This window comes from Mytilus galloprovincialis, chromosome 5 (genome assembly GCF_965363235.1).
Source record: "Mytilus galloprovincialis chromosome 5, xbMytGall1.hap1.1, whole genome shotgun sequence".
Lineage (NCBI taxonomy): Eukaryota > Metazoa > Mollusca > Bivalvia > Mytilida > Mytilidae > Mytilus > Mytilus galloprovincialis.
In genome coordinates this window covers 44929673-44939895 of record NC_134842.1, presented here as the reverse complement: position 1 = coordinate 44939895, position 10223 = coordinate 44929673, and positions in this window count along the sequence as shown.

Here is a 10223-nt window from a genome sequence, read left to right as displayed (position 1 = left end):
AATATAGCTCAACATGCAGACTTCTAATACGTTCAGGTATTTCACATCCAATTTTTTATGGAAATATTCTTTATAAAGCACAAAGGTGTCAGTATTCACCTCAGAAACTTACAAAACCTTTGAATAGACTTATTAAGAAGGGATATAATTACGATACTGTTGTCAAGTCATTAAAGATTGCATATTTTGGCGTTAATATTGAGTCACTGATAAGGTCTTTGCATCGGAACTAAACACATTTATTCTAAAAACAGTTGTTGGCATGACACGGGTTATGTTCTTCTCATATATGTTATGATGGTATGATACTAAACCTCTAACGGGAAGGATTGTGCCTGATGTTCATATGATGAAATCATAATCTTTCAGTCATTTTAATTGAAGTCTGGAGCTGGCATGTCAGTTAACTGCTAGTAGTCTGTTGTTATTTATGTATTATTGTCATTTTGTGTATTTTCTTTGGTTACATCTTCTGACATCAGACTCGGACTTCTCTTGAACTGCATTTTAATGTGCGTATTGTTATGCGTTTACTTTTCTACATTGGTTAGAGGTATAGGGGGAGGGTTGAGATCTCACAAACATGTTTAACCCCGCCGCATTTTTGCGCCTGTCCCAAGTCAGGAGCCTCTGGCCTTTGTTAGTCTTGTATTATTTAATTTTAGTTTCTTGTGTACAATTTGGAAATTAGTATGGCGTTCATTATCACTGGACTAGTATATATTTGTTTAGGGGCCAGCTGAAGGACGCCTCCGGGTGCGGGAATTTCTCGCTACATTGAAGACCTGTTGGTGACCGTCTGCTGTTGTTTTTTATTTGGTCGGGTTGTTGTCTCTTTGACACATTCCCCATTTCCATTCTCAATTTTATACAAGTGTAAATACATCATTCTAGGATTAACTGAAGCCTCTCTAACAAGTAACAACTAAGATCCAGTGAATATAGCATTGACTGTATGGACAAAACATGACTAGTTATTTCTACTATAGAATTGCACTTAAGGTATAGATTATGTAGATGATGGAAGTGTCTATTGAGTGTCTTTAGGCCATCAATTAATTTTCTTTGTTGACATAGTTGTTTGTTTTTATAGTATACAAGATTATAACAGAATTTTGACATCTGTGCCCCAATTAATGACATTTCGTATCTTTGTTTGTTTGTTCTGCTCACACATTGATGTCAACATATTTGGATGCTGTGCGAATGTCATCCAAGTGAGAGGTTAAGCAAGCTATAAAACAAGGTGTAATCCATGACTTTCTACATAAGGAATTAACTGTACCAAGTCAGAACTGTCACAGTTTTTTTCTCTCGATTTTTTCGATTCGTTTCCATAACAGCTTTTTGTAAACATGTAATACTGGTTGATGGCTAAGTGATTACAATCAAATGTTTTAATATAAAAAAGAAGATGTGGTATAATTGCCAATGAGAAAACTTTCCATACACAAGAGACGAAATGGCCCAACTATAGCTCACCACACGGCCATCAACAAAAAGCAAAGCCCACCCCACATAGTCAGCTATAAAAATCACCCGAAATGACAAATGTACAACAATCCAAACGAGAAAACTAACGGCATAATTTAGGTACAAAAAATGAACGAAAAACAAATATATTACACATCAACAAACAACAACCACTGATTTAAAGGCACCTGCTTTGAGACAGGTACATACATACAGAATGTGGCGGGGTGAAATATGTTAGCGGGATCCAAACCCTTCCTCTAACCTGGGACAGTGGTACAACAGTACACAATTAGAACGAAATAAAAAAATCAGTAGAAAAAAATTAACTCATCAGATGGATACAAAGTTATATTTGTGTGTATTGCATGCTGTATTTTTCAGAACATGCATAAAACATAACTTGTTACTTAAATATTTCAAAAGTATTTTTAAGTTCGAACTTGTCTTTATTAACAGGCAGATAATGGGTTTGACATGAACAATTAACCAGCCTTAGTTACGTGATTTTTTAAAAACAGATTATTATAAGAAATATACCATAACATCAAACTCTGAAGGTCAGTGTTTCAATTATCTGCATTTTCACTTGCCGTTGTCGATGGTTAGAATATTTGAGATGTCTTTTGTATTTTTATATTTGGCATTACCATCAATATGAATTTTTTTTTTCTTTAAAATGAGTATTCTCTACACATGCTACACCATAGTCCAGATTATAACGATAGTGTAGCATAACAACATAACAATGGACGATATCTTGGATAAGATTAATTTTAAACAGTCCTTGAACACAACATTTAGAAATTCGTTATAAATTTCAATGACTGTTGAATAATGTTTTTTAGACATCCGAAAGCTGCATTTTGGCGCGACGGAAATATCTTTAAAGATTTTACTATATATGTTGCTGCTATTTCCTTATTATCTGCTTTGACATTGCAGTACGCAAGAATATTATATAATAAAACGTCATTGTCAACCGTTACATCATCCTTTTTAAGATAATTCAGTTTTTGTAAAATTAAATTTCTCTCAGAAAATGCTTCTTTTGTGTCGAAATTTAGGAAAAGTAGCAAATAACATATTAGCAGAGGATGCATCTGTATTCCAGGAACTTGATCATATTTCGGACACGGACAACCATTACTTCAATGTTTCTTCAGCTTAATAGGCACTGGCAGAAGTTCAAATTGAATAACATCTGGAACGGCCCACATTTCCGCAGTCATATACCGCACGTAAAAGTGTTGTCTGGAAGAATCCACGATCTTCATAATATTCGCTCCTTTGGAGTTTTAAGAAAGATTATATGTAGTAGGCTTATTTTCTAAGAAAAAAGTATCAGCTAACATCATTTGTCGTATGTGTTTGAGTTGTTCAAGCTGATCAATTGCCATACACAATTTGGTAACATCCCTCACTTTTTTAACAATATCATAAAATGTTTTCTTCATTGGTATAACATGTAAAAGAGGGACGAAAGATACCAAAGAGACAGTCAAACTTACAAATCCAAAACAAACTGACAACGCCATGGCTAAAAATGAAAAGACAAACAAACAAACAGCACACATGACACAACATAGAAAACTAAAGAATAAACAACACGAACCTCACCAAAAAACTAGTGGTGATCGCAGGTGCTCCGGAAGAGTAAGCAGATCCTGCTCCTGCTAATTGTTTTTTCAATAGATTTTTACAGACAGTGATACATTAATCAGATTCATTGTCCATGAATAAAATGGTAGCAGACCGTAGTTGAATGAATGAAATGTTAGAAAAAAGGTGTTACATTCAAATAACTTGTTACATTTTTTGAATACTTATCATCATGATTTTTTCTGAAGTACGAATACGACAATACGCATATAATGCTTTTTGTGAGCAAAGAAAAAAGATCTCTTAAAACAGCCTGATCACTAGCGGCCCTTATTCCGTTTAAAACATTGTTGTATGTTTCTATGCTTTTTTTCTGCTGTTACTACTCTGTTGTATTGTACCCAAAAAATATTTTGTTTGACTATAGTGGAAAAGCAGTTTATCTAATTTTTTGGTGCAATAACACACAATGATATAAGCTTCCCTAAACATTTCCATCTGGATATTTTGTTGATATAACCCGCGGACGAAGTCAAATGTTCTCAAATTGATTACATTTGATGTGTCTTGGATATACTTCTGAATGGCATCTTGTAATGTAATAGAGAGGCCAGGTGTTAATTGTGAAGTGAATAAATTCCTTGCCGGAATAATATAATGAGGTAAGTGTCTGTCCTTGAAATATGTTTGTAATCTTGAAAGTCATACATGTACATGAAGACAGGCAACAAAATTTTCCCGACTCCAGCTGATATTTTTTGTTGTTTCTATGCACTAGAAAATCAGATTTTTTATACAATAGGATGATAATATTGTGTTATTATTGTCAGGAAGCAATTCTTTTTAAAAGTCATCTTTCAAAATAATTTTCAAAACAATATACAAATGTAGATATATAATTGAATTATATTTAGCTGTTCAAATATTAATCCCTCACCTCTAAAATATATTCGCCATTGCATTTCATTTTCGTCACAGTCGCGGTGTCTAACTGGGGCTAGTAAGCACTGTTGGGACACCATCATTCTCACTCTTTCTTCATTTAACCACCCATTTGACTTGAATCGAAGTTTCCATTGATTAGCTAAAGAAGGCCAATGAAGATAGGCCAAACATGGTATATTGTCCCTTATTAGCGAAGGACCCCCTGTGCCATCTTTGTAAAATGGATTAAAATATTTTTTTCCGTAACTGAGGGTCCATTGAAGTCATATTCATTCGGTGCATCATGATCTAAGTCTTCATTATCGGCCTTTGATTTTCTTATAGCAACCCTACGGAATTGTGTGTTGCTTTTACTTCAAAAAGTATTGTATTCAAGTAGAAAGGTTTTCCATCAGGAACTTTAAGCCTAACATAACCCGGAAATTGTGATTCGTTGATGGCACTGACTGCTTGACCAGGGCTTTGTAATAATAACTTAGTTTCGGCTCTCGGCAGCAAAGTTTCGTTTTGAATCACATTGAACTCCTCGAAAAATGTTCGGATTGCATCAGTATTTGGCTTTTCCCCTCGATAGAATGCACCTGGCAATAATCCTTCTGTTATACTACCAACGTATATAGGATGATCTATGTCAGGTAGTAAAAGTCTGTGAACATAGTACGGGAAGTTGTATGAATATTTATTGAATTTTAATCTGCTCAGTCGAAAACCCCAATACTTCAAGCATCCTTATAAGTAACCCGGAAAATGAATCAGCATTTTCTGCATTTGAAATAAAGATAATTCGTTACAATTATGTCAAAGATGTTTTGTCTTGTGATTGATAACATGGATAATGAATCCAGTAAATATGTGTGAGACATTCATACCTGTATCATGTTTTTAAATTATCTAATTTAAATTCTTATCATAAGTTATTATGATCCATGATCCTTTTTCTTGCCATAATCGTATGTATTTCATCACGATATAAAGTACGCTTACGGGATTCTCTCTCTGTGATGAAAACCTATTTGTGGCTTTAGACTGGTTTTTATTCTTTGTTCGGATTGTTGTCTTTTTGACACATTCTCCGTTTTCATTTTCAATTTCACATCCCCATTATTATGTTGATGTAGTCTGAATCTTTTATTTGGCACATGAACAGAACAATACATTTGTTCTTGATTAACTCACCATAGACACCAGGATTAAATTTTGCAATTATGCCAGACGCACACTTCGTCTACAAAGACTCATCAAGCAATGACGCTCTAATCCAAAAAGGTTAAAAAGGCAAAACAAAGTACGAAGTTGAAGAGTATTAAGGATCACAATTCCTAAAAGTTTTGCAAGATACAGCTAGGTAATCTATTCTTAAATTAAAAAAACCTTAGTTTTTCAAAAATTTTAGTTTACAGTTTATTTATAAATATTACCGAATCAATGATAGTTTGTCCTAATGATTTGAAAAAAGTTGGAATATATTTGAATTTGTCTATTTTGATACGAAACTTAAGATACAGAACAAACACATTTAAAAAGACTCTTGATAAAGTGAGTTGTATTTTTAATAATTGGATCTATAAATCAATTCATCGTCAATTGAAAAACCATCGAAAAATTTGCATTGGTATTTATTGATTTGCCAAAATTACTTTATTGATATATATTGTTGATTACTTAACTTCTAACTATTCCATTCGACAGGGATTATTAGAATCAACTCTCATTATATTAAGTTGTTTTTGCAAGATCGGCTACCCGTAAAAAAGCAGTAAAAGTGTGAATGCTTCATAAAAAGAATGCGTGTGAAGAGGACATACTTTTGACTGTGTAACAGACCACAAATGGTTCTTTGTTAAAATTCATATAGGGTTACTTGACTTGCATATTAACACTAAAGAGCTCAGTATTACAACCATACATATTTGCAAATTCAAAAATAACCCGTGCGAACAAAGAGACTGATACACACATCAAGGGTTTTGTGCTGCATGAGAAGTGCAGGTATTACTATATGTCAGCAGCCTTGTAATCATACTGGAAGGTTGCTCCGTCTAATTTAAATACACAAGTAAACATCGTTCACGTTTCTTTCAGAAGGAGTCTGTTACACACAACATGAATTTGAGAAGGAATATGGCCATTCTCTCAATAAGGGGGATTAAAATGGAAGTCTTTTGCATATGTACAGTCAGCCATCAATCGACAAAGGCCCTAAAAAAATCGGGTAGTTATAAGCAATAACAGTTCACATTTCTTTACAGCGTAGTATTGCTAGTTTATTTTAATTCAATTATCTTTACGTTGTGACTTTACATTTTTGTCTTTGAAACTAGTTTAAGTGAAAAGAAATCTTCTATGAATCATTTTTATAAAAACAATACTCACCATCCTTCTTTCTAAACGTGGATGACATGGTCTGTATTTAACAGAATGCCATCATGGTTTTTCAACTTTTCCTTGGTCTTATAACACTCGATTACAGGAAAGGAGTAATACTACTTTAACATGTTTAAATGTCTAATAAATATTTAACAGGTTTAAATAGCACCAGGCAATGTGCCATTTATACGAATACATAAACGAAAATATTCTAACAACGGGTCATTACTTTTCAATGAATGTTTTAGTTCATTGGTTCAAACACATATTTGCAAATTAAAATCGATAGAACGCTTTTGTTCTTCATAACTAAACATAGGTCTATACCTCATTGATTTTTTTAAATTTCTACACGCCTAGTTTGTTTACCTTCCTATAATAAATATAAAAAAAAATAAGATGTGGAATGATTGCCAATGAGACAACTCTCCACAAGAGACCAAAATGACACAGAAATTAACAACTATAGGTCAAATAGAAAAATATTTCATTCTCTTAATACTGTCTAAGGTTTTTCTTTCTTAATCGCTTATCGTTGATCATGTTGATAATCTTGTCCAGTTTAATCGTTTTCACTTAACATCAAGGTGCTGTTCACATATCGGAGAGAAGAATTATTTTAATAATCAATATAATAAAAACTTGTGAAATTGTAATATTTCCATTTGATGTAATTCATTGTTACAGGCATTAATAAATAATTTGTTCATAGGTATTAGTGCCAAAACAAATGTAATTTTATTTTAAATGAGGAAGTTATTTGGGACTTTGCAAATCTTTAACGAATTAACATAACATTTTAAATGCACCATAAAATTGTAATCATTACAAGGAAACAGGACTGCAAATGCAAATGCACAATAATCTGATTTTTGAATTCGAATAAGCATCAAAAAATAAATGCAGGGTTATGCATATATGTTTTCAGTGTTGATAGATACCAAACATACCAAAACACTGCATCACACAAGTGACCTCGAATTGTGCTAAATGCTAGGTACAAATATCCCAGTGAACTATATTTCACATTATATTATATCATAGGCGAAATAAAAAAATAGCATTTGGCAACAATAATATGAGGCAGGCATTACCTGTGAATGGGGACGAAGTCTGTATGAAGTATTATTTTTGTAACTTACTTACATGTTTGTTAAAAAAAAAAAGAAACGCAAATACCGTAACGTTTCCGATTTTGGTTCTGTTGTTAGGGATTTTACTTGTGACGTTATTTAAGTAATGACGTGATGTTCAATGTAAACAAAGAAACGCAATGCATCAGGTAACGTTAATTCATATCAAAGACAAATAATTATTAAAAATGAAATATTGGTTTTGTGTTCCCTGAGTTCCTATATTTTACTAGACTATACTCAAAGTCTCCCGACAACGAGACCGGAAGAAGGAAGTAGATTTCTGTGTTCTGCACAAATGCGGGAATTAAAAAAAGCGACAAAAAAAATTTGAACGATTTTGAGTTCATTAGTACAATGAAAATTTCTGGAAATTTTCCCGATTTTTTTTTTTTTTTTTTTTTTTTTTATTGATTTTTTTACTGTAATAGGGGACTTCGTCCCCATAATAAGTTGTGAACGTCTAAGTTATTTGACAATTCGTATTGACCTAGTAACCACAAACTGTACGCATCTTTGCAAATATCTTTTTCATTTCTGCTTAGAAGTACATCTTAAACCAACAGAAATCAAAATGGATATGAACGCTTATATAAAATTATATTGAACTACCTATTGGGCGGATAAAAATGTATCTATTACACTTGGCGGGGTTCAACATGTTCAATCCAGTCCGAAAAAGGGGGAATTTGTTCAAGTTTGTACAAAAAATAGCCCCGATGAAAATTAAGGATGTACACCTCTGAGGAACCAAAAATTTCTAGAATTAAACTTATTTTCTTAACCTGAATTTTGAGTTTAAAAGACTGTAACAAAATAATTCGTGAAGAAAAAATCATATGGTGGTGCACTTCTTTTTTTGCTACGGCCCTTTGAAAATGCACAATTTTGATGATTTTCCCATTTTTCATCGACTTTTACCTAATTTTGGGCTATTATCGTGAAAAAAATCACAGTTCCACCAAGGATTTGTATAGTAAGACTATACAAATCCTTGGTTCCACAAATAAACTTTTTTTCATACTTTCTATAAAGAAAGAAGTGGACCAATCTGAATAAATTTTACTTATAAAAACTATAGATAGGTGTTAATATAAGAAAGTTTTATCATATTTTGACGCTTTTTTGTGTAAAATTAAACATGCTTTCAATTTTCTATTTTTGTGATTTTTCTCAGTTTTAAGAACAAAATGCATATTTTTTTCAATGTTTTTGTTATAAATGATTGAAAACATACATATCTAAGAAATTTGAAAAGACCAAAATGATATGGGATGTACATGATTCTTGTAAAATCATTTTTTGTATCCCTCGCCCATTTTCTCAAAATTTTGGCTGAAAATACTGATTTGATTGGTCGTAAAATTTGATAACTGGATTACTCAAAAACCTTTCATTGTAAATACACAATTTTTTCACAGAGTTATGTTTGATTATAATATTTTTAAAATTCATTGATATTTTCCACTTGTATCACATGTTTTGGAAATAATTCAAGAACGAGATTTCAACGAAACTGAACGAGACTGAAAAGTCAGAAGAAAACATCCTTAATTTAACGGTTCTGCAAAAAATTATCATTTTCCCGATTAGATATTAATTGTGTATGCCCTTTAAATCACATCTTGAATCCGTCAAATTTATTACCGAAAAGCGCTTTGGGTGATCGAAATTTATATACAGTTGTTTTCATAATTTTTACCAGCATCGATAATGCTTTTGCATGGTTGACAATCAGTTCCCGAGGGTATCATCAGCTAAGTAAACCAGCTGACGTGATTTATATCAAATTTTTCTTTATTTGTTGGTTGATATAAATTTAGAAATCATTAAAAATCTATTCTGTCAACTTTCTCAGTCGAAGTTACCTTAGATGGATTTATTTATAAAAAAAAAGATGCAGTATGATTGCCAATGAGACTATTCTCCACAAGAGACCAAAGTACACAGAAAAAAAGAACTATATGTCACCGTACTGCCTTCAACAAGGAGCAAAGCCCAAATAGCATAATCAGCTATAAAAGGCTCCGAAATGACATTGTCAAATGTTTCAAATTTTCCGGTTAATAGCGTTCCTGGTAGAAGTGAAAAGCACAAAATTATAAAAGTAAATCAAAAAGTATTGTTTAAATAATCGTATTAAGGTAGATTTTATTTAAATACATTTGGTTTTTTAAATAAACATACGCATTCATGTGTAACGCAAACACAATTCTTATGAAATAAATACATGTATGTATTTAACTTTTATTTTCATCTGTAAAGAAATAAGTAGAATATAATTGCAGTTATAAAACATGTTGTGACTATATGAATAAATCGAAGAAAAATATTATATGCCTTTATATGTCGTATATCTTATTTTGCGGATAGCATGTCAGGTAACCTTGATTTTCATATGGAATTGTTTTCGATGATTTCGAATGACTGAAAATGTGTAAAGCAGTTCATAATTGGTACGTATATTGGTATATGACAAATAAATTCAGGTACAGTTACAATTCATTACGATACAAACAAATAACACTATAATAGTATAGTGCCTAACAAGATTTTGTGATGCATACGAAATTGACCTTTAAACGATCGTATTAACTTTTGATGTCGAACATATTTTGACTTTATTTAATGACAACTTTAGTTTTGGATTAATTGTAATTTTTAATTCAAATGAAAAACTATAATTTTACCTAGTGAAGCCGT